This window comes from Sorghum bicolor, chromosome 4 (assembly GCF_000003195.3).
Source record: "Sorghum bicolor cultivar BTx623 chromosome 4, Sorghum_bicolor_NCBIv3, whole genome shotgun sequence".
Taxonomy (NCBI): domain Eukaryota; kingdom Viridiplantae; phylum Streptophyta; class Magnoliopsida; order Poales; family Poaceae; genus Sorghum; species Sorghum bicolor.
The window spans coordinates 18,108,708-18,134,131 of NC_012873.2; positions in this window are offsets into that span (position 1 = coordinate 18,108,708).

Below are 25,424 nucleotides of genomic sequence, written 5' to 3' on the forward strand. Positions count from 1 at the left end.
CTGATCTGCCTGTATTTCTCCCCTTGGGGTTTGAACTAACAAAGGCTTTCTCGTCGGACACTTCACCCGTTCGATTGTCTTTACCAAGTCGGTGGATATGAAAGAATGCGAAGCACTTCAGTCAAACAGAGCAAAAACTAGTACTGAGTCCACTTGAATATAGCCTCCCACCACTTTGGTGGCTCCTTGAATGTTATGCCTATCCACATTGTTCAGTCTTCCATTGATATAATTTTGCTGTACTTTATTTCCAGGAGCGGGCCTCTTACGAGCTTTCCTTTTACGCTTCCGTCGTTGTGGATTTTGATTTGATTCATTGTCAACTTGCTCTTCCATATTATTATTTTGATAACACTCAGCTTTGTCATACTCATAGCATCTTTCTTCAAAGGCAAAATGATCATATTCTTCCCACCTATCCATAAGAGGCGTCATATTATGCTCCGAATCCATGGGACACTACACTCCCTGTCATCAAGTGACCAACGTCAGTAACACGGCAAGGATAGATGATCATAACCATAGAATATCTCAGAAGACAATTATCACTTCAAAATGCATCATCCTGTGATATCAGGGTACTACCCCCCTTAAAATTAGATTGATTGGGGAGACATTAGGGACTAGTCCTCATAACCTTTTTTAAATGCTACACATCATATAGTCTTTAAAATTCGTTGTACCGAGTCTCTTGATCCATCCAACATTATGCAATTCTTCTCCATGTAACCCCTTTATTTGGGCTACCCCACTTAAGAAAGATCAACCAGGGGACACAAGAAAGGTAGCTAGCAAGTTTTCCAGACAAGTTAACTAACATTGAGAACTTATGACATCCCAAAGAGCTTCTGTGCAAGAGAACAAACATGTATCCTGAAATTTTCCTGCGATATGAAAACACCGGCGTAGTAAAATACATATAACTCTTATTCTGTCAATCCAACAGAGTTATAGCTTATACCGTTAGAAAACTTATGAAATTCTCTACCACTTTCATGTAGAAGACCTCCTTAGGTTCTGTCTTTAAGCTTAGGTAAAACAACCAAACTTAATATCCATCCTGACACTGTCTCAGCAAAGGTGCAGTAACTTCCAGAAGTTATATCTCGAGCTACTTAACTCATCTGGAGATGATCCTTATATTTTTGAAAAGCTTAGGAAATCCTCTACAACTTTCGTATACAATTGTTTCCCAGATTCTGACTTTAACTTGGCTGAAAATAGGAAATACCAGATCTGTCCAGATCTTGAAACAGAACAGAAACATCCAACTGTAAATATCATATCTCGGGTTCTACTTATCCAAATAAGTTCTCGTTTATACCGTTGGAAAGCTTAGCAAATTTTCTACAACTTTTCTATAGAAAACTTTTCCAAATTCTATAGCTATGTTTGTCTCAAACAGTAAGCAACCAAAACTGATCCAGATTCTTGGCAGCACAGTTGTATCATCTTGTGATTTTTCTAACTTCTAAACCATAATAGCTATGAGGGTGATTCTTGCGGTCTGAGAAAGATCTTGAAGTCTAGTTGTTCCCAGAAAAATTTGATAAACTTTGCACGACCAGAACTTGAGATACACCATGATTATTGCAGACTGCTCCAAAAATCAGCAAAAGATAGAAACAGGAGATAGCCAAACCCAACTACTTATTTCACTAATCCTTATACCTTAGGCCTATAAACTAAATGATATTGTGGAGAAATCCAACAAAATCATTGCACTCATTACAAAGATCCAAATCAAACATAAACATAATGACAACCAAATAAACACACTTCACTCAACTTGCGATACTATCGTTTTCTTCATAGGGAGGATAAGGATCCCAAAACTTATATTTCAAAGACGCAAGAAGGTGGTAAGAAAAGGTTCTAATAGCATACCAAATAAAGGAGTGGGGATGAGAACAAGTCTTTAAAATAAGCAACAAGGTGAAGATGAATAGCAATGAAAAGGATATAGTATAGAGGAAAATATCAAGGTTTATAGAGCAAGGATCTTATAGCAATTTCAAAACCTTAAGATGGTCAATTTCTAACTAGGCTTGCGTCCTACAGTCCGCATTGCTCTGATACCACTTTGTAATACCCGATTTTAAGGACAAAACCAGATATGCACCATATGTGAGTCTTAGAAGTCAAATCTCACATATAGCTACAAATAAGGGGTAATATCAAAAGACAATGCATAAATATATAACGTACTTAGTATAAAAGAGATAACCTTTAAAAGCAAACAGCGGATAGACAACTCCAACTTCGGGTATTAACTTCTCTCTACAGGATCCAACTGACTGGTTGATCACAAGCCTAAACTTCTCCTGAGGTTTGGGGGAAATGGCAAGAGTGAGTCCATGTCGAACTCCACAAGTATAGCAACTAGATTGTATAGCTCCCACAATCTCATGATCAATGTGACATAAATAATGTAAAGAATTAAACAATAAACAATGAGCATATTTAACACACAAGAATCATCACCCTTAATGTAGATGTCCCCAAGGCCGCTCCTGACCGTGAGCTCGGCTAGTATACTAGTTTTTAACCCTCTGCAGAGGTTGCACATCTTTACCCATGAGTCATGATTTACCCTTTCGCCCGAGGTAGCTAGTCTCTTAACCCCCTTCCTAGGGAGGTCGGCAGGGATCACTATGAAGTCTTTCAAAGGTTCGTCTAACAAGTTAGGGCCGCTTGGTTTCATTAGTCAGTCCGTGTGATTCACCCGCAGGAATCCACGGTCTGCTATTCTCCAATTGCGCCACAACGGGTAACCGCTAACGAGCTAGAAAAGTTACTCATACTTAACTAAAGCCAGAGCAATTATAGCCCTCATGGTTGCACTGTTGTCCCGGGTGATCACGTACAGATAAATCATCAAGTTGCTAAAAAGTCATTTTTTCATCGTTTATTACTTTATCATTAATCTAGCCACAGGATCATGGTCACAGAAATAGAATCCAAATGCTATACTTGCCTCGATCCAATGATCTTGCTAATCCTTTTGGTTCTGCTGGTCTCACTTGTTGCCAAAGCTTTGATCTTGATCACCGAAACGGCTCCCCGTCTAAACTCGATCATCGATCACACAAACAATCGGAGAAAACATACACGAAGCAAACAAGGCTATAATTAGAACAGTACACCAAACATATAAAAACAGTATGAAAAGTTTATAAAAAGATTCTACGCATCGCTACGATTTCATAAACGTAAAGATCATGAAAATCGGAATTAAAACGGTGAAGTTATGAATTTTCTAAGATTTTATATAGGAAAGTAATTAATTAAATAGGATCACGAAATTAAAAGATTTCAAACTGAGAAAATAGTGTTACTAACATGTAAAGCTCATAATTATGAACCTAACGCAATTTGAATGGATCAAAACGGAATTAAAACGAGTATTTTATGGTTAAAACAATCTCGATGGCAAAACTGGAAATACTGAAAACGTATTTTCGGAGTCAATCTGGTTGGTTTCCGTTTTCTAAAAGAGAAAGCGTATTTCTGAAATCCGCTTTGGACTGCGGGTTTATTCTTAAAAAGAGCAGGGACTCTTTAACAAAAATACCCCCCGAAGAGGTATCTTCTAATCTGAGCCGTAGATCGTGGTTTGAACGGCTAAGAGGGTTCCGGGCGCATTCCGGCCGACGGGCTCACCGGAGCAGAGCACCAGCGCGGTGGCGCCATTGGGGCACCTCGCCGGAGTTAACGAATCGGCGATATAGAGCACCAAAAACGAATCTGAGAACATGGGGAGCAAGAGGGAAACAAGGGAAACTCACCCAAGGGGAAACGAGGGGCGCGCAAGGCTCGGGGACGGCCGGCGTCGTGATTCGGAGGACAGGAAGCTCCTGCAAGTTTCGGCGAGACCGTGAACATCCAGGAGAGCATTAGGAAACACGGGGGAAAGCTGGTTGACTTCGTTACCCAATTTCGGAGCTCGGCAGCAAAACAATTTCGGCCGAACACTCGCGAATTGCAAGAGCCACGGCGGCGGCGAGCTTAGCTCCCGGTGAGATCCTGACTGAGGCTTACGGCGTCGGCTAGGGCTCCTTCCGTGGCTTGGAAAAAGAAAAACGGAGTAGAGAGGAAACCGCAGGGCTTTAGAAGAGTTGGGGCGATCAAATCCCGAAGGAATCGGGATTTCCTAATGTGGAAGATCGAGGCCGGCTCGGTCATGGTTGGGAGGAAGGAGAAGGGTGACAGGTGGGCCCAAGGTGGCAGCGAGAGAGGGAAAAGGGAGAAGTTGGACCCGGCTGGCTGACGCGCGGGGCCGATCTGTCAGCCAGAGAAGAGAGGGGGAGGCGCGCGCTGCTGGGCCGAGTGGGAGGAAGTGGGCCGGGGCGCGGACTGCTGGGCCTTTCAGGCCGAAACAGAGAGATGGGGAGGTTTTCTCTTTTTTTTCTTTTCCTTTATTCTAAATCCATTTTCAAATCCATTTTTAAAATCACTTTGAAATACTTTTAAACTTTAGTAAAACCACTCAGCACAATAAATCAAAATGCATAAGCATGAGTGCACAAAATGTTGCTACACTCTATGATTAATTTTAATTGAATATTATTTTTCCTATATTTTCATGAGCACAAAATACAAAATTAAATCATTTTTCTCCTATTTCAAAAGTTGTAAATTTTTGGGTGTTACAGCCCCCGAGCCCATCCGGTCTCCCGTTCGTTCCCGTGGCTTCTAGACTCTTCTAGATTAAGGAAAATTGCGCGACACGTAATTATCACGTTGCAAACATGACATGTGTGCCTTCTCTCCATATTTTCTGATAACCCCCTGCAGAAACAGACAAACACCAAAGCTCGTGGAATTCTGTCAGATAAAACCCTAATTCTAGATGTTTGGTGTATATTGATCCTTTTCCATGTTTAGTTGATGGTTAAATTTAGTACTTAAGGACCGTCAACACCGGTCTCTAGGTCCATGGTTCTCCCATGACTGAAGAACCAATACTTGGCACGCTCAGGCCAGTGCAGTGATTCTGGTTCGATCCCCCTGTCAAGAATCTCATGTTCTAGCTTTTGCCACTTAGGAATAGTAGTCCTATAGCCACCTGAACCCAAGTGATGGTGGTATTGCTTTTGTTTAGCATTTTCCTGATTCTTGATCATCCGTGCCTGACCCTCATCTGAGTTCTTGAACTCTACGAACTCATCCTAAAAAGGCTTCAACATGACGTAGGCCTTGTTGGTGAAATCTTGTGTCTGGTCATGTGCAACAAAAGTCTTGTACAATTTCTTCTTCTAAGCCTGAAATTGTTTGGCCATCTTCTGCATAGCCCAGATTTTAACCTTCTCCTTCAAAGCTTCATCTTGTGTATCAAGCGTGAAATGTTGAAGGATATCTAGCCAAATCAATTCCTTGCATGATCGGAGACAAAACTAATATTAGGGTTATCTTTCTGTTGCCTCCATTCACGAGCACTGACTGGGATCCTGTCCCTTACAAGGTACCCACAGTGCGTAATACACTTTTTCGAATTTGCCCCAAGTACTTGTCCTGTACCCTCATCGAATTTCGACAAAATATATCGACCCTCCAATGGCTTCTTCGGGCCACGCACTATTCTACTCTTCTCAGAAGTTGTCGCCGATCTATAGGGTTACACAAACAAGTATAAATATATTAATACAAATGCCATTCATTTTGATTTCATGTATATACATATATACTAGATTGTAGATAGACCTCATCAGGATTGTCTTCTACAAGTTCTTCATAATCAGTAAAGTATTGACTCCCATCATCTTCACCTTGGGGATCTGGATTGGCGCCGCTATTGATTAGGTCCATCATTGCAGCATCCAAGTTGTCATTCAGATTGGCCATTTCTGCAAATTGGATTAAGTGTTAAAAGTTATTTGTCAAATCCCGTACTTAAAATGTCCAACGCAAAAGTATTTGACGCGATCAACATAAATTAAAGTAACTTGTGCTATCTATATTAAAGTAATGGATAAAGTAGCATTTATATCTCAAGAAAATTTATAGTATAAAAATATATCTATAATTAATCTAATAATACTTATATCTTTTATAGAAATATCAAAAAAAATTTAAATTATTTGATTTCTAAAAAAGAGAATTGCATTTTTTTCGTGAATGAAGTAACTTGGCATAACAATTTGTAACTTCGCTTAACAATTGAGGTTTGCAAAAAAAATCATATTTGTAACTTCACTTATCAAATTATGACTTATTTTATCAATAAAAATATTTTAACAATAATTTATTTATTTTACTGTTTGTATAAAAAAATAAATAAGATAAACGGTCTAAGAAAAATTTGAAAGTCTAAAATAACACTCCAGTGAGACTGAGAGAGTGAGCTTTTTATATAACTTTTTAAAAGAAATCATTGTGAATATAGTTTCTTTACTACGCTTATTCCAATATGATACATTTTCTTCACCTACATATGCTCTGATATATTGTAGTACCTTCTTTTTTCAATGGGCTAGTACAACTACTTCCTCCATCTCAAATTGTAAGTGATTTGGTTAAACTTGAGATATTTTAACTCTCTAAAATTCTTGAAGTAACTTAGTGGATATCATAAATGTTATCATTCTATCATATAAATTTGATTAAATTTAAGATACTTTGACTCTACAAGGTTCATAGAATGATTTACAATTTGAGATTGGATAGCTCGTAAGATATTCCTACCTTTTGGCGATGAATAAAGAAATAATACAATCGAGTTCACTGCACGTTAGAACAATCTAGAAACGTGTACGTTTCACGAGCGCGCAGTAGATGTAGGAGTACGTTTTGGCAAGAGGTACTTCTCGTAGGCACGCGTTTGGGAACGAAATTTTTATCATGCGTTTGGAAACAGATTCATAGTTTTGATTCAAATCAAATTCACTAAAATGATTTTTAGATTCATAAGACATATCATTTCATTCGTACAGTATATGACACCGCATTCTGAGAGATCAAGAACAAATAGTAAAAAAATAGCCGCTATAGCTGCAGATTGATCGATCCAAGCATCCAGTACAATGTCGCCACCTTCTTTGAACAAACACAAAAAAACATCATCAATCAAGTGCTAGTTTCTCTGTGCTCACCCCCGACAACAGCGGCGCGGGCCGCAGGGTGGCCGGCGGCGGCGCACGCGGTTGGCCGACGGCGAGGAGGCAGCCGTGGGGGCGCTCTGGACGACAGTGCACGTGGGCGTACGGCTCGAGGCGGCGGCGACGCTCGTCCGTGTGTGTCTCTGCGCTGGAGAAGAAGGAGGTAGCGGTGGTGGCGGTGCTCCTGGGCTCGGGGACTCGCGCGAGACGACGGCGGGGAGCGGCGGCAGTCTAGGGCAACGTCGATCTAGAGGATGAAGAAGACTGTTCGCTTAAATAGCTACAGAGACCTTTAGTCCCGGTGCGTATCACCAACCGGGACTAAAAGTCTTTAGTCCTGGTTGGTGTTGCGCAGTGGGACTAAAGGTCCAACGTTTAGTCCCGGTTCTTAACAGGAACCGGAACTAAAGGCCACCTTTAGTCCCGGTTGTTGTTGCGGACGAACTAAATGTGTTTTTGTCCTTTCTTATTTATTCATGCTTACAATAATTAGATTAATTTTGTTAATTGCATAGTAAATAAAATAATAGGTATTAATTTGTTAAAAAATAATAGTTCCATTTTTTTGTCTAATTGCTTACATAATAAATTTGGGAACATAAGATCTTTCCATCTCTTATAATAGCAAACTTAAATTTACAAAATAATTAGTATTTTGTAAATTCAAAAATATATTACTAAATTTTAATATCTTAAAGTAGGTGTTTTTGACAGAAAATTTGTTTGTGTATTATTTAAACGTAAATTTTGTTCATTTATCATCATTTATCTCCAAAATTCTGATATACATGATATTCACCATTAAATTGGATTATTTTTTAAAGATTTATTTTCTATTTCTTACTTATTTATGCTTACAATAATTAGATTATTTTTTTAATTTCATAGTATATAAGAGAATTTTATTAATTTGTTAAAAAATAAATGTTCCATTTCCTGTTATCTAATTGCTTTCATAATAAATTTGGGAACTTAAAAACTTTCCATCTCTTATAATAGCAAACTTAAATTTAAAAAATAATTAGTATTTTGTTAATGCAAAAATCTATTACTTAATTTTAATATCTTAAAGTAGGTGTTTTTAATAGAAAATTTGTTTGTGCATTATTTGATCGTAAATTTTGTTAATTTATCATCATTTATCTCCAAATCGTGATATACGTGATATTCACCATTAAATCGGATTATTTTTTAAAGATTTCTTTTCTATTTCTTTTTTATTTATGCATACAATAATTAGATTAATTTTGTTAATTGCATAGTAAAGAAAAGAATTTGTATTAATTTGTTAAAAAATAACAGTTCCATTTCCTCTTATCTAATTGCTTTCATAATAAATTTGGGAACTTAAAATGTTTCCATCTCTTATATTAGCAATCTTAAATATAAAAATATTTGTATTTTGTTGTCGAGGTATCAACAAGGGGTACCCTCACCAATGCGTATAACGAGACCATCCGTACACACGCGCGGCCATCGACGGCCGCAGCCTCAAAGACGGAAATAGCGTCGAGCGAATCGGTCAGGGCTCGAGCGACAACTGCCGTCGAATACGGAAGCGGGCTCGAGCGAACCGAGAGGCGTCGAGCGCAAGGACACTGTCCGCCGCCTGACGCGCGCACGAGAGCCAGGGCATTTAATGCACCTGACGCTTCCCCACCTAACACACGGGTCACGGGAGGCGTGATAGAGAACCATCGTTCTTTTTGCAGCCTTCCCACCGAACGACCCAGGGCGTGTCAGGGCGCGGGAAACAAGGATGGAACGTCTAATCGGGACCCCCTCGAGACACCCAGGGTCAGCGCTCCAGATATCGACACCTCGTACGGCGTCCGACCCTCGACTTCACCAGGCTCCTTCCTGGAGACGAGTCGGGCGTCGACTGACCACGCCGTAACCGCTCCGCCGGATTTGCCGCCGAGCCATATAAGCGTGCATCCGCCGAACCAATCCAAGACGGCGCGCAGAGCAGAATGCAGGGGCACGCGTGATCATCACCAGGCTATTAAGACGGGACGGCTCGAGGTCATGCCGGTACGGAAACCTCGAGTAGGTCAGCGCTCCATGCTGCTATCGATTCCAATTCCTACACCTATATATGTACCCTAGGTCCTTCCTTGGAACTATAAAAGGAGGGACTCAGGAATAGAACAGGGGGATCACGACACAAGACCACGCTCATACGTAGTAGAGCTCCACACTTCATACCACGCTTGTATTCGCCCCTGTACAAGCACTTGGGTGCAAGATAATACAAACTCTCTCCCCCCGCTGGACGTAGGGCCTTCTCTTGCCCGAACCAGGATAAATCTCTGTGTCTTCTTGCATCACCATTCGGGAAAGGGAGCACGCATACAAATTTACTCGTTGGTGTGACCCCCCAGGGGAAAACACCGACAGTTGGCGCGCCAGGTAGGGGTCCTGCGTGTTTTTCATCGATTTCCCACTCCTTTCCGGATGGCTACTCTTGCCTCGCCGTTTCCGCGCTCCACGGTGATTTGGTTTGGGAGCCTCGAGTTCATGTCTACGGGCTCCGGCTACGACATGATCTTGCTCTCAGTCAAAGGACCAGGAGGAGCCCGCGTTACGCCAGCACGGTTGAAGGCCCCGAGACGCCCTCACCACCACGCCTCCCCGCCTAAGAAGAGGCGCGGACAGCACCTCCGCGGCCCCTCTGCTTGAGCACGACCAACAACTCGTGCGAGGCAGGACGTAGGCCACAAGTCGGCAGCACCGTGTGACGGAGCAACAAGCGCGACGACTCAGCACCGCGCGACGACGGGAGGGGACGCGTCTCGCGTGCTCTCCCCCACCGCAGCTAGGCAACTTCCACACGGGTTGTTCTCTCCAAGAGCGGCACTGCCGTTCGGATTGGACAACGCCGCGGCGTCGCTCGCCAGGGCGATATGCCCAAACGCCCAGACGTACGTAGAAAGACCAATGGTCCTCCCACGTAGCTCTGAAGCGCGGCGGTCAGCGTCCGAGCTGCCAGACCTTTCCCGAGTACAAGGCCTCCGTCGTCTCGGCCCCGGACGATACTCGATCACCTCCCTCAGGCAACGATTGTTGGAGGAAGGACGTGGGTGTTTCTACGCCGCCGAACCGGACTCTGACTCCGAGACAGACAGCTATGACCCTACGAGGGAATGCTATCACATCGACGGGGCGGTAGAAACTACTGACGAGACACGGGATGCTGCTGCGGGTGGTCGAGCCCCCGCGGCGCGAGAAGACCCCAGGACGCCTGGGAACGACGGACAGGTCGACCCCCCTCCTCAGGAAGACAGAACCGCGCAGCTCGCGCAGCTGCGGGAGCTCAAGATGAAGCTCGACGAAGGCCGCGAGCGTCTCGTCCTGCTCGAGCAAATCCTCGAGCAAGACCTGCCCTACCCGCCGGGCGGAAGTGTCCGCAGACGCGCTCGGGAGGTAAATCGACAGATCGTCGGCGACGCAGAGCCAGAGCAACCTGTCAGCCGTTTCCCTCGAGCAGGCCAGAATGTAGTGGCAGCGACGATGCTGCTACGTAACATGCCAGAGCCGTCGAATTCCCAGGCCCGACGCATTCGAGATGAGGTACAGACATTGCTCCAGGTGGCGGCGGTTCAACAAGCCGAAAGTTCGGCATCTCGACGACGAGGAGCTGCCACAGAGAAGCGCGACGAACAGCCTCTAAACGAAGAGGAGGTGTCAGTCCATCAACAACCTCCCCCTCGCGGTAGAAAGACCGCTCTCATCCTCCCCGTCGACAATCAACGTCGACACGACGCGCGGCACGACATCAAAGAAAATCGGCGCCGCCGGCACGGAGACGCGGAAGAGCGCGGTTATAGCGCGCATCGCGGTGGGAGATACGACAGCGACGAGGACCGGGTGGCCCCCGAGCCACCAGGCCCACGGGTGTTCAGCAGGGCGATCCGCAGCACGCCCCTGCCCAATCCATTTCGACCCCCGACCAGCATCGCGAAGTACAATGGAGAGACCAAACCAGAGTTGTGGCTGGCCGACTTCAGGCTGGCCTGTCAGCTAGGTGGCGCTCGAGGTGATGATCGAGCCATCATCAGACAGCTACCCCTTTTCCTCTCCGACACCGCCCGTCGATGGCTCGAGGAACTCCCTGCCAATCAGATCCACAACTGGGTTGATCTGGTGAGAGTCTTCGAGGGTAACTTCAAAGGGACCTACATACGGCCAGGGAACTCGTGGGACCTCAGCAAGTGCAAGCAGAAGTCAGGAGAAACTCTTCGGGAGTATGCTCGACGCTTCTCGAAGCAGCGCACTGAGCTGCCGCACATCCCTGACCACGATGTCATCTTGGCGTTTGTCTCGGGCACCACCAGTCGAGACTTGGTGCGGAAATTAGGTCGCAATCGACCTCAGACCGTCGACGAGCTGATGGACGTAGTAGCCAACTACGCGGCAGGGGAGGAGGCGGTCGGCGCCTTCTTCAGCTCAGAAGGAAGAAAAGGCAAGCAGCCCGTCGACGAAGATGGGACCCCCAGTCGAGGCCTCAAGAAGAATAAAAAGAAGCAGAAAGAGCGGCAGTTCCACCGGGAAGATTCCGATGACAACCTTGTTGCCGCCATGGATCGAAAGAAGCCTCGAGGCCCTCCGCATGGTGGCATCTTTGACAAGATGTTGGAGGAGCCGTGCCCTTACCATAAGGGAGGCGCCAACCACAAGCTCAAGGACTGTCGTATGCTGAGAAAGCATTTCGACGGTCTGGGGTTCAAAAAAGATACGCGTGATGACTCCAAGAAAGAGAAGGCTGGCAGCAAGGAGGACAACAAAGATGACGACGGCTTCCCCGCCGTCCACGACTGCTACATGATCTATGGCGGGCCCTCGACTCAATTAACCATGAGGCAGCGCAAAAGGGAGCGTCGCGAAGTCTTTGCGGCAAGAATGGCGGTGCCCCAGTACCTTAGCTGGTCAAGCACTCCTATCACTTTCGACCAAGAGGACCACCCCGACAAGGAAGTCGCCCCAGGCGTCTACCCGCTCGTCGTCGACCCCATCATCGTCAACACCCGACTCTCGAAAGTGCTGATGGATGGTGGCAGCAGCCTCAACATCATCTACCTCGAGACCCTCGACCTCCTCGGCATCGATAGAGGAAGCCTCCAGCCAAGCGCCGGCGGTTTCCATGGCGTCGTGCCAGGGAAAAAGGCACTTCCAGTAGGTCGAATTGACCTACCGGTCTGCTTCGGCACGGCGGCCAACTTCAGGAAGGAGACCCTCACCTTTGAGGTGGTTGGGTTCCGAGGCACGTACCACGCCATCATCGGGCGCCCAGGCTATGCCATGTTCATGGCTATACCCAACTACACCTACTTGAAGCTGAAGATGCCTGGTCCCAAAGGCGTCATCACTGTCAGTTCCTCCTTCGAGCACGCGTACGAGTGCGACGTCGAGTGCGTCGAGTACGGGGAGGCGGTCGAGAGCTCCACCGAGCTCGTTGCAAAGCTCGAGGCCATGGCCGCTGAGGCTCCAGAGCCTAAGCGTCATGCGGGCAGCTTCGAGGCGGCGGAAGGAACCAAGAAGATCCCGCTCGACCCCAACAACTCCGACGGCAAAGTGCTGACGATCAGCGCCGACCTCGACCCCAAATAGGAAGCCGTGCTCGTCGACTTTCTACGTGCAAATGTTGATATGTTTGCATGGAGTCCCTCGGACATGCCAGGCATACCGAGGGAAGTCGCCGAGCACTACTTGGAGATTCGAGCCGGTTCCAAGCCAGTGAAGCAGCGGTTGCGCCGATTCGATGAGGAGAAGCGCAAGATCATTGGCGGGGAAGTCCACAAGCTTTTGACGGCCGGATTCATCAAGGAGGTTCATCATCCTGACTGGTTAGCAAACCCTGTATTAGTTAAGAAAAAGAATGGGAAAATGAGGATGTGTGTCGATTATACTAGTCTGAATAAAGCATGTCCAAAAGTTCCCTTTCCATTGCCACGCATTGATCAGATTGTCGATTCTACCGCGGGATGTGAAACCCTTTCTTTCCTTGATGCATATTCTGGTTACCACCAAATAAAAATGAAGGAGTCCGACCAGCTCGCGACCTCTTTCATCACGCCTTTTGGGATGTATTGCTACGTGACCATGCCATTTGGGCTCCGAAACGCGGGAGCCACGTATCAACGTTGCATGCTCCACGTATTTGGCGAACATATAGGGTCAACGGTCGAGGCCTACGTCGACGACATTGTCATCAAGTCAAAGCGACGAGGAGACCTGATCCAGGACCTCGAGATTGCCTTTAGCTGCCTACGCACCAGCCGGATCAAACTCAATCCCGAGAAGTGCGTTTTCGGTGTGCCTCGAGGCATGCTCCTAGGATACATCGTTTCGCAGCGCGGCATTGAGGCCAACCCCGAGAAAGTCTCGGCTATCACGAAAATGGGGCCGATCCGAGACATCAAGGGTGTACAGAGAGTCACGGGGTGCTTGGCGGCTCTGAGTCGTTTCATCTCGAGACTAGGAGAAAAGGCATTACCATTATATCGACTCCTAAAGAAGGTCGAGCGCTTTTCTTGGACCCCCGAGGCCGAGGAAGCACTCGAAAGGCTGAAGAAGACGCTGACCTCGGCACCAGTCCTGGTTCCACCTCAACCTGCAGAGCCGCTGCTCCTCTACGTCGCGTCGACGACCCAGGTCGTCAGCGCGGCGGTGGTGGTCGAGAGGCAGGAGGAGGGACATGCGCTACCGGTTCAGAGGCCAGTGTATTTCGTCAGCGAGGTGCTTTCGGAGACCAAAGCACGTTATCCCCAAGTCCAGAAGCTGATTTATGCCGTAATCCTTGCCCGACGCAAGCTGCAGCATTACTTCCTTGGCCACCCCATCACGGTGGTCTCGTCTTTTCCTTTAGGCGAAATAATCCAGAGCAAAGAAGCCACGGGAAGAATAGCAAAATGGTCGGTCGAGCTCATGAGTGAGACTCTCACTTATGCGCCTCGCAAGGCCATCAAATCGCAGGCCCTGGTAGACTTCATCGCAGAATGGACGGACACCCAGCTCCCCCCGACCCAAGTCCAGGCGGAACTATGGACGATGTATTTCGATGGGTCACTCATGAAAACTGGAGCCGGAGCCGGCCTGCTGTTCATCTCACCCTTGGGCGTCCACATGAGGTACGTAATCAGGATTCATTTTGCCGCATCTAACAATGTCGCAGAATATGAGGCCCTCGTCAACGGTCTCAAGATCGCTATCGAGTTAGGAGTCCGACGCCTCGACGTCCGAGGTGACTCCCAACTCGTCATCGACCAAGTAATGAAAACCTCGAGCTGCCACGACCCAAAAATGGAAGAGTACTGCAAGGAGGTCCGTCGACTCGAAGACAGGTTCCACGGTCTCGAGCTTGTCCATGTCGCTCGACGCTACAACGAGGCAGCCGACGAACTCGCCAAGATCGCATCGACCAGAGGCACGGTGCCGCCTGATGCATTCTCAAAGGATCTTCACGAGCCATCCGTCGACCTAGGCACGGGGGCTGGCGTCGACGCCACCACCGCCCAACCAACCGATGCTGTCGATACGCTCTTGATGGTGAAAGAGAAGATGGAGATAGAACGACGACCAGGTCGACCATTCAATTGGCGCACACCGTTCCTCGACTGCCTTATCCGCGGCGAGTTGCCAGAAGACAGGTCAGAAGCTCGTCGTATCGCTCGACGGGCCAAATCATATGTGATCTATGGCGAAGACAACGAGCTATATCGACGGAGCCCGACGGGGGTCTTACAACGTTGCATCACCATGGAAGAAGGCCGAAAACTCCTCGATGACCTGCACTCGGGGGCTTGCGGTCACCACGCCGCTCCACGGACCCTTGTAGGGAACGCTTTTCGACAAGGCTTCTACTGGCCAACGGCCGTGGCGGACGCCATCGAGCTCGTACGATCATGTCACGGGTGTCAGTTCTACGCCAAGCAGACGCATCTGCCTGCCCACGCTCTTCAGATGATCCCCATTACCTGGCCGTTTGCGGTGTGGGGACTCGATTTAGTAGGACCTCTACAAAAGGCGAAAGGAGGATTCACCCATTTGCTGGTGGCCATTGACAAGTTCTCCAAATGGATCGAGGCTCGACCCATCACCAACATCCACTCCGAGCAGGCCGTCCTTTTCTTCACCGAGATCATCCATCGGTTTGGGATCCCCAATGTCATCATCACCGACAACGGCACCCAGTTCACCGGCAAAAAGTTTTTGGACTTCTGCGATCGGCATCACATCCGTGTGAACTGGTCTGCAGTAGCCCATCCTCGAACTAACGGCCAAGTCGAGCGTGCCAACGGCATGATTTTGCAAGGACTCAAGCCAAGGATCTACAATCGATTGAAGAAATTCGGCAAAAAATGGGTCGAGGAGCTTTCCTCAGTCCTATGGAGCCTTAGGACAACACCAAGCAGGGCCACAAAATACACCCCGTTCTTCATGATCTACGGCTCTGAGGCTATCCTCCCCACAGACCTCGAGTATGGGTCACCTCGACTCAAGGCCTACAACGAGCAATCGAACAAAGAGACTCAAGAAAACGCAGTCGACCAACTTGAGGAGGCTAGAGACATGGCCCTCCTCAACTCTGCCAGATATCAGCAAAGGCTTCGACGCTACCACGATAAGCATGTGCGCAAAAGGGACCTCAACCTGGGCGACCTAGTCCTACGACGCCGGCAAAGCAATCAGGGACGCCACAAGCTGACTCCGCCTTGGGAAGGTCCATACGTGGTGGCCGAGGTCCTGAAGCCGGGAACGTACAAGCTGGCGGACGAAAAGGGGGCAATTCTCACCAACGCATGGAACATCGAACAGCTACGTCGATTCTACCCCTAGAAGTTCTAAACTTATGTTCCTGCTTATGTTTTGTACCAAGATTTTGTAAACGAATGAATGAATGAAGTCCTTCCCTCGAAACAATTCTTCTTTCTTTGTGCTGAGAAGATTAATAAGTCACGATCTCGACGTTAAAAGGGGGCGCCGACTACGACCCATCATAGTCAGCACCCCCTCGGGGGCTACCAGGGGGACGACCCCCCCCCCCGAGTATCGAAAAAACCAAGAAGTTTTCTTTTCTTACGTAGTAAACCTTGCACGGTTCAAGTAGCTAAGGCGCCTCGAGCCCCTCAAAGGCCGAGGGACAACGAGCTGGAGAACTCCTACGCCCCCGGGCTACGGAAACTCTACTCACTTCCCCACCATTGAAGTGATCGAGGTGGTCTTTTACGAAAAATCGAGCAAGGGATACAAACGTAGGCGTAAAGAGAAACGAAAGCATCAAGCGGAAAGACAAAATAAGCATTTAACAATTACGAAAGTGATACAGCATCAGTTACCCACAGAATTAACAAAGTATCATACAAGGGGCCTCAGGCGCCCTTAGCAGGCTCGCAGGCCTCAGTCCGCGGCACGATCCTCACCGCCCTCGCCTCCGCCCGAGCTAGCCTCAGGAGGGAGCACCTCAGGCTCGAAAAGCTTGGCCAACCTTTCCCCAGGAGCCTCCGCGTCGTCGATCAAGGCATGGAGCCTCTCCTCGTTCTCCGCGTCGGTCTTGGAGATGTCGGTGACGAAGCCATGGGACACCACCTCCATGTCGTAGGAGAAGCCCGAGCAGACAACCGCCATCGCCCGCTTCACCACGATGTGGAGGGCGTCCCGCACCCGATCTCGCAGCGTCGCGCCTATGTAGCACAACTGGTCGACTAGGGCGTCGCCTCGAGCGTCCTCCCTCGACTCATCCATAGGCTCGACCTCCCAAGAGGTCGAGAGATCACTTATCGCCGTCCGCACTCGACGGTTCAAAGCAACCTCCGCCTCGAGCTGAGCCTTGGCGTTGCGAGCCTCGGCTTGGGCGGCCAGGAGTTCGTCCTTGAGCCCTGTAAAAGCCAATACAAAGAGACCTTAGGAAAAACTAAGCACACCTCGGAAAAAGAAATCTGATAGAGGAAACATACCGCGTACGGTCTCCTCGAGGGCCGTGTTCTCGCCGACCAGCCTGGTGTTGGCCCCCTCGATCTCTTTGTTGGAGCGTGCCAGCTCGGTGTTGGCAACGCAGAGATCCTCGATCGCCTTGCCAGCCTGGGCAATGGCCCCACTCTTCTCCAGCAATTCTCCCTTCAGACGCTCGACGTCGTTAGAGAGACTGCAGGATCGAGCCCGCTCCGCCTCGAGATCTTCGAGGGCCTTCTTCTTGGCATCCTCCGCGGCGCCCCTGGCGACCTCGCCGTTCACATGCTCCACCTTCATCTTTCGGAAGGACTCTCGGAGAGAGTCCAGGTCGGATTTAAGGAGGCCCTTCTCCTTGTCCAGATCCGCGATAACGCTCTTGTAGGACAGGGCCTCCTCCCGGGCTCTGGACGCGGCCTCCTCGACCGTAAGAGCCCGCTCCCGTAGCTGCATCGTCTCCTCCTCCGCCTTCTTCGAGGCCTCTCGGGCCTCAGCCAAGGCAGCCTCCCTCGCCTTCTTCTCCTCCTCGAGTGCTATGAGATCTTTGTAAGCTTTAAGGAGCTTTTCCTGCGACTCGAGGAGTTGATCCTTGAGGAGGGGGAGCTGCTCCCAACCGCCCCTCGTGGCGTGTATGAAGCTGGACTTGATGCGGGAGGTCTCTTTCATATCCTGCGAATCAAGGGTCGCATGGATTAGAATACAGAAACCAGAAAGCACCATGAGGATTGGAGTTCGAGAAACACTTACGAAATAAGCCGGGCCGAGCCCGTTGTTGATAACGTCTGAGAGGAGCCCCACCACATGCTTCATCCAAAGGCGGAGCTCCTCGACGTGTTCCCACTTCTCCGCCTCCTTCCGATCGTCGAGGAAGATGTCAGGCTCAGACGGGTCGTGGGAGGCCCGGATACGGATGCGGTCGGGGCACCAGTGCTCCATCTCCCGGTCAGCCCGCGCCTTAACACCGCGGACGAGGCCCTCGACGGTCTCGAGGGAGCCCCCATGGCGCAGGAACAGGTCGACGAGGCATGGGAACCGTCCGTCGTCGTCCACCGTCTTCCAGGTTCCATCCTTGGTCCCCGATGCCCCAATTTCATCCTCCTCAGAAGGAAAGCGGTCCTCCCACGCCCGACGTTCCCGGAGGAACCCTGGGGCGATCCCGTCCATGCCATAAATTGTCCTCTTGATATCGGACTCGGGGTCGGGGGGCGTGCGCTTCAGGCAGGCGAGCGCCACCACTCCATCCGCTCGCCCCGGCTCTGCCCGGATCGCGGCAGGTGCCCCTGGGAGGAGCCACGCCGAGGTTGGGGGGCCGTACACCGGCAGGTCCTCCTCCTCGCCGAGCTCTTGCGGCTCCGGTGGCACTGGCTGGGCCGTACCTTGGGGCGGAGGCTCGAGCGGTCCCTCCTCTTGGCCCGCCTGCTGCTGCTGCTGTTGCTGCTGCGGTGGTTGCTGCTGCCGCTGCTGCGGTTGCTGCTGCGGTTGTTGCTGTTGCTGCTGCTGCTGTTGTTGTTGCTGCTGTTGCTGTGCCTCATGCTCCTGTGGCTGCCGCGCCGCCTCGCGCTCCCGCTGTTCATCCTCCTCCCTCTTCTTTTTCTGCTCCTCGAGGGTGCGGAGGCCGGCGGGCCAGGTGGTTGATCCCTCGACATGAGGGGTCGACGTTTCCTCCTCCATGCGGCGGGCACCCCCAGACGCTCTGTCACCATCAGACGTGTCGCTGATGGTGATGGGTTCCCCCTCGACCCCCAATCTAGGGGGATCGGGGGCTCCCTCTGACGCTTGCGTCTGGGGTGCCTCATCACAAGTCGGCAGCGACGGAGTAGGCGCGGGACGAGACGGAGCCCTCTCGACGCCGGCTGGAGGTTGGGAACTGGAGGAGCCTACAAAACAAAGGGTAAAAAGGTCAGACGTTATAATAACCGATGCAAGAACATCGCAAGGCCCAGAAATAAACTACGAACCTGGTTCCTTGGAGGCGGCGCCCGTTTTGAGCCTCTTTGCCATGGATGGCTGGGCCTGCTCGAGGGTCCGCTTTAGCCTGAGAAAAGATCGGTATATGAGCAAACGCAGAGGAACAGGAAGACAAAAACCACAGCATCGAGAAGGCTTACCCCACAGGGAGAACAGCTCGCCTCCCTCCGCCCCGACCGGTGGGCCTCGAGCCACCCCGCGTCAGGGCTCCAGGCCCCTCGAGGGCAGGCGCTAGCCTAGGTGCGTCAGTTCCCGCCTGACGGGCGCCGGGACTGGCGCTCCTGCGGCCGACCTCTCCTTTCTCGGAGGCCGCTGCGCGACCACGGGTCAGTGGCCTCGTCGCTTGGGGCCTGGCATGACCGCTCTCCCTGAGCGCCGGGGGAGGGCGCGGCACGACTTGGCTGACCTTGGGCGCGGGAGGGGTATCGGCGCGAGGACGGAAGGATCCGCCTGGCCCCCCGTCGGAGCTTCCGCCCGAGGAGCGTCGACGTCGCCTTGAGATGGACCCCCGAGGATCCGGTCAAGACGAGACGCCATCCCCTCGGAGTCCTCACTGTCCTCGTCATCGTCGTCATCTTTCTCGCTGGGGGACTCTTCCTCAGGCTCTCCCCTCTGCCTGGACTTGGACCGGCGCGCCTCTAAGGCTTGCCGGTCGAGGTTTTTCTTCTTCTCCCCCTTCTTCTTAGAGTCCTTGACGGACTTCGACTTCTCGGCGGACCGGCGCCGCGCGTCGCGGTCGACTTCGTCCTCCCTCACCGGGGGCCTCGAGGATCGAACGTCGATCCGCCCCTGCCACCGTAAAAAGTAGACTTAGAAAAAGGGGGTGGAAAAGGAACCCAGAGTCAAGGCTACCCACGAGGAAGAAAACATACCAGATCGACCGAGCCTTCATCAGGCCTCATGGGGAAGCCGTTGACGTGCTGCGACTTGAAGTCGCCGGCGATGGCCGCCCTGACCCGGGCGGCGACTTCATCGTCCGCTAGAGCCACGTTGGACATCCGGCAAGCTTCGAGATCCCGGGACGAGACGCCCGGCCCCATTTCGTCCATCCTCAACGGCTGAGACATCAGGGGAAGGACCCTCCGACGATGGACGGCAGAGAGGACGAGAGCGGCGGACAAGCCCTCCAGGCGCAGCTTCTTCATGGCGTCGAGGAGGGGGTCGAGCCACGACTGGTGCTCTTGGACGACGCCATACGTCCAGTTGTCTGGGCGCTCCGAGATCAGACGGCCCATGTAGGCGGGGAAGAGACCGTCGTCGTTTCTCAGATAGAACCACTGGGAGTCCCACCCAGCATGGTTCGACGACAGCCCCACCGGGATGTACTCGCGCGGCCTTTCCGTCTTCTTCGTCTTCAACACCAGGTTGAGGCATCCGGCCCGCACGGGTTTCCTCACGCCGGTGGTTCCGGTGGGGGCGTTGAAAAGTTCGCCCCTGTAGAGGTGGAGCCATAGATCCCAATGGGGCATCATCCCCAGATAGCCCTCACACACCGCGACGAAGACCGCCGCGACGGTGATGGCGTTCGGGGAAAAATGCTGGAGCTCCACTCCATAGTGGAAGCAGAGGGCCCGCATAAAGCGACTCGGGGGAGCACCCAAGCCATGGCGGTGGAACTTGGCGAATGACACCACATAGCCCTCGGGTGGCTGGGGCTCCCTGTGACTCGCCGGCGGCGCGATCCACTCCGGCGAAGACTGCGAAGTGCGGCGGCGCAAGAGCCCTTCGTTCTCGAGCTCTAGCAGACGGGCGGTCCGTCATCAACGACGGACACCAGTCGTCGGCAGCAACATGCCTCACAGGCATCTTGGTTGGAAGGATGGTGGATTCACTACCGCTCGAGGGGGTGCACGCGCGCGTGGAGGAAGCAAGAGAGCAAAGGCAGCGAGAAGACGAAGGCGAGAGGACGGAAGGGGAAAGAAAGAATGGAGCAACGCCACGGCGTATTTATAGATAGCGGCCAACCGACGGATAGATCCGATAAATGAGGTAACACCCCCCATAAATGCGCCGTCTAACGGTCCTTTCTCTCCTCACAGGCCGGACGCTCCGAATTCCCCGCCGATACAGTGTCGCAACGTCACTTACCTCAAAAGGTGCGCCCAACGGGCAGAAAGACGAACCGGCACGGCAGCTTCCTTACTTCGTAAGCCAAGGTATGCGCCCACGATAGTCTCGAGAGGTCGATGGCTGGCCCATCGAAAGGGTTCGACAGCCGATCTCGAGCACCAAGAGTCAGGGATCCCCAGCGAGTGGTCGAAAATCGAGGCCCGCCTCGAGGACTCGCTGGCGATGTCCAAGGTAGGGTCGAGACAGTCGAGAGGAATCCCCCTGAAGGGAGGCATCGAGCCGCTGGACTCTATCGAATGAGACTGGTATCCCCGACCACATCGACCCTGCTTTATGAGGACGCCTCCGGGCTACAGCTGACCCCCTCGAAAGGGGCACAGGTTCTCACTTGGACTACCCGCTGGGAACTCAATCTGGGGTGGAAGACGCTCGCTCTATCGAGAGTACGTCGAAACCTCCACGCAAGGCAAAGCCGAACAGAACCTTCCACCACGGGTGTTGACAGCGTTTCTGCAAATTTGGCAAAATAACCCTCGAAGGAGTTAAATACTCCCTCGAGGACTCGGGGGCTACCCCCGCGGGGTCGCTCGCGCGCCCCCGTGGAAGCTTGACCGTAAAAACGAAAGTCTCCACTCGAGCGCCAGCGCTCGAATGAAGACTCGGCGGCTACTGTCGAGGGTATCAACAAGGGGTACCCTCACCAATGCGTATAACGAGACCATCCGTACACACGCGCGGCCATCGACGGCCGCAGCCTCGAAGACGGAAATAGCGTCGAGCGAATCGGTCAGGGCTCGAGTGACAACTGCCGTCGAATACGGAAGCGGGCTCGAGCGAACCGAGAGGCGTCGAGCGCAAGGACACTGTCCGCCGCCTGACGCGCGCACGAGAGCCAGGGCATTTAATGCACCTGACGCTTCCCCACCTAACACACGGGTCATGGGAGGCGTGATAGAGAACCATCGTTCTTTTTGCAGCCTTATCACCGAACGACCCAGGGCGTGTCAGGGCGCGGGAAACAAGGATGGAACGTCTAATCGGGACCCCCTTGAGACACCCAGGGTCAGCGCTCCAGATATCGACACCTCATACGGCGTCCGACCCTCGACTTCACCAGGCTCCTTCCTGGAGACGAGTCGGGCGTCGACTGACCACGCTGTAACCGCTCCGCCGGATTTGCCGCCGAGCCATACAAGCGTGCATCCGCCGAACCAATCCAAGACGGCGCGCAGAGCAGAATGCAGGGGCACGCGTGATCATCACCAGGCTATTAAGACGGGACGGCTCGAGCTCATGCCGGTACGGAAACCTCGAGTAGGTCAGCGCTCCATGCTGCTATCGATTCCAATTCCTACACCTATATATGTACCCTAGGTCCTTCCTTGGAACTATAAAAGGAGGGACTCAGGAATAGAACAGGGGGATCACGACACAAGACCACGCTCATACGTAGTAGAGCTCCACACTTCATACCACGCTTGTATTCGCCCCTGTACAAGCACTTAGGTGCAAGATAATACAAACTCTCTCCCCCCGCTGGACGTAGGGCCTTCTCTTGCCCGAACCAGGATAAATCTCTGTGTCTTCTTGCATCACCATCCGGGAAAGGGAGCACGCATACAAATTTACTCGTTGGTGTGACCCCCCGGGGGAAAACACCGACATTTGTTAATGCAAAAATATATTACTTAATTTTAATATCTTAAAGTAGGTGTTTTTGATAGAAAATTGTCTCCCACAAGTCATTACATTATTTGAAATGATATAAAATAAGAAAAACTAATATAAACATTTACAATTGTCACATACACATACTCTAATGCAATCTATTTATTAGGCGGGCACAGTAGTGATCCTCTTTTTGACGTATGTTCCTTGGTCATGATCTTGACATAACCATGGAGTGTCCTCAGCATTTATTAGGATGCTAAGATCTTTGGTCACATTGAAAGGCGTGATCCGGTCATCCCTTTTATAATCTTCTGAAATATCTGACTTGTCCTCAATTCCCACAATGTTTCTTTTCCCTTCGAGAACTATATGGCGTTTTAGCTCATCCATTGATTTGTTGTCATTTTTCCCTCTCCTCTGTTTTGTAGACATGTCTTTCACATAGAACACCTGATTCACATCAGCAGCAAGGACGAATGGTTCATCTTTGTAACCAACATTGTTGAGGTCCACTATTTTCATTCCATAGTCTTTGTCAACTGTTACCCCGCCTCCGGTAATCTTCACCCATTGGCACCAGAACAAAGGGATTTTAAAATTAGGTTCATAGTCCAGTTCCCAAATCTCCTCTATGCTGCCATAATATGTTTGTCTGTTTCCATTCGGGTCTATGGCGTCTACACGAGCTCCACTATTTTGGTTCGTGCTTTTTTTATCTTGGCCTAGGGTGTAAAATGTATTTCCATTTATCTCGTACCCTTTGTACGTGAGGATGTGTCATGATGGTTGCCTAGCCAACAAATACAGTTGCTCATCACTAGGAAAGAAAACATACATTCGTACCCTTTGTAACCAATCACTGAAAGTGTCCATGTGCTGGAGTATAAACCGAGCTTCATTCTTCTCTGGGAATTGGATCGTAGGAAGTCCTTGTGTTTCGTGACATACAGCTCCACCACGGATGAGTTTTGAAGAACTGTGTAGTGTGCTTTATTGAAAGAATAGTCCCCCATACCGATGTATGTTTTCTTTCCTAGTGTTCCCTTTCCACTCCGCCTCCCCTCGTGGCACGTTTCGAGAACACCAATTAGGAATGAATTCAATATAGAACTCAATGAACTCCTCTGTCCCATAGCCCTCTGTGATGCTTCCTTCTAGCCGAGCACGCTGGTGAATATATTTCTTCAGGAGGTCCCATAAACCTCTCGAAGGGAAACATATTATATAGGAACACAGGACCAAGAATATTGATCTCCTTGACCAGATTAACTAGGAGGTGTGTCATGATATCAAAGAAGGATGGAGGGAACACTAACTCAAAGCTGACAAGACATTAAACCACATCATTCTGTAGAGCAGCTAGTTCCAGTGGATTGATTGCCTTCTGAGAAATTGAATTGAGGAATGCACATAGCTTTACGGTGGCCAGACGTACATGTGGAGGTAGAATTCCTCTTAATGCAACTGGAAGCAATTGCGTCATAAGCACATGGCAGTCATGCGACTTTAAATTTAGAAATTTCTTCTCGAGCACATTAATTATACCTTTTATATTAGAGGGGAATCTAGATGGGACCTTAATGCTGCTTAAGCATTCAAACATGATTTCTTTCTCTTCATTGCTAAGAGTGTAGCTAGCAGGTCTTAAATATTGGCATCCATCATTTGTCTTCTCTGGATGCAGGTTGTCTCGTTCTTCCATGCGTTGCAAGTCTTGTCATGCTTCAAGTGAATCCTTAGGCTTCCCATACACACCCATGAATCCTAGAAGGTTCACACAAAGATTCTTTGTTAGGTGCATGACGTCGACCGCATTCCGGACCTCTAGGACTTGCCAATAGGGTAGCTCCTAAAATATTGACTTCTTCTTCCACATGGGTGCATGACCCGCTGCATCTTTTGGAACTGGTTGGCTGCCTTGTCCCATACAAAAAACTACTTTCACATCCTTAACAATCTCAAATACATCTTCTCCAGTTCTGTTGCGAGGCTTGCATCGGTGGTATGCTTTACCTTTAAAATGCTTGCCTTTCTTTCTAACTGTGTGATTCATAGAAAGAAATCGACGATACCCAAGGTACATGACCTTTCTGCATTTTTTCAAATATATACTATCAAGGTCATCAAAACAGTGTGTGCATGCATTATATCCCTTGTTTGTCTACCTTAAAAGATTACTTAGAGCAGGCCAATCATTGATTGCCACAAACAACAGTGCTCGCAGGTCGAAGTGTTCCTGTTTGTACTCATCCCACACGCGAACACCTGTTTCGCTCCATAAAAGTAGTTCTTTAATTAATGGCCTTAGATAGACATCAATGTCACTGCCCGGTTGCTTTTGGCCTTGGATGAGCACCGGCATCATAATGAACTTTTGCTTCATGTGTAACCATGGAGGAAGGTTGTATATACATAGTGTAACAGGCCAAGTGCTATGACTACTGCTCTGCTCACCAAAAGGATTCATACAATCCGTACTTAAAGCAAACCTTAAGTTTCTTGTGTCTTTTGTGAACTCTAGAAATTCCATGTCTATTGCTCTCCACTAGGACCCTTCAGCAGGGTGTCTCAACGTATTGTCTACCTTACGGTCTTCTTTGTGCCACCGCAACAATTTTGCATGGTCCTTATTTCTAAAAAGATGTTTCAGATGTGGTATTATAGGAGCAT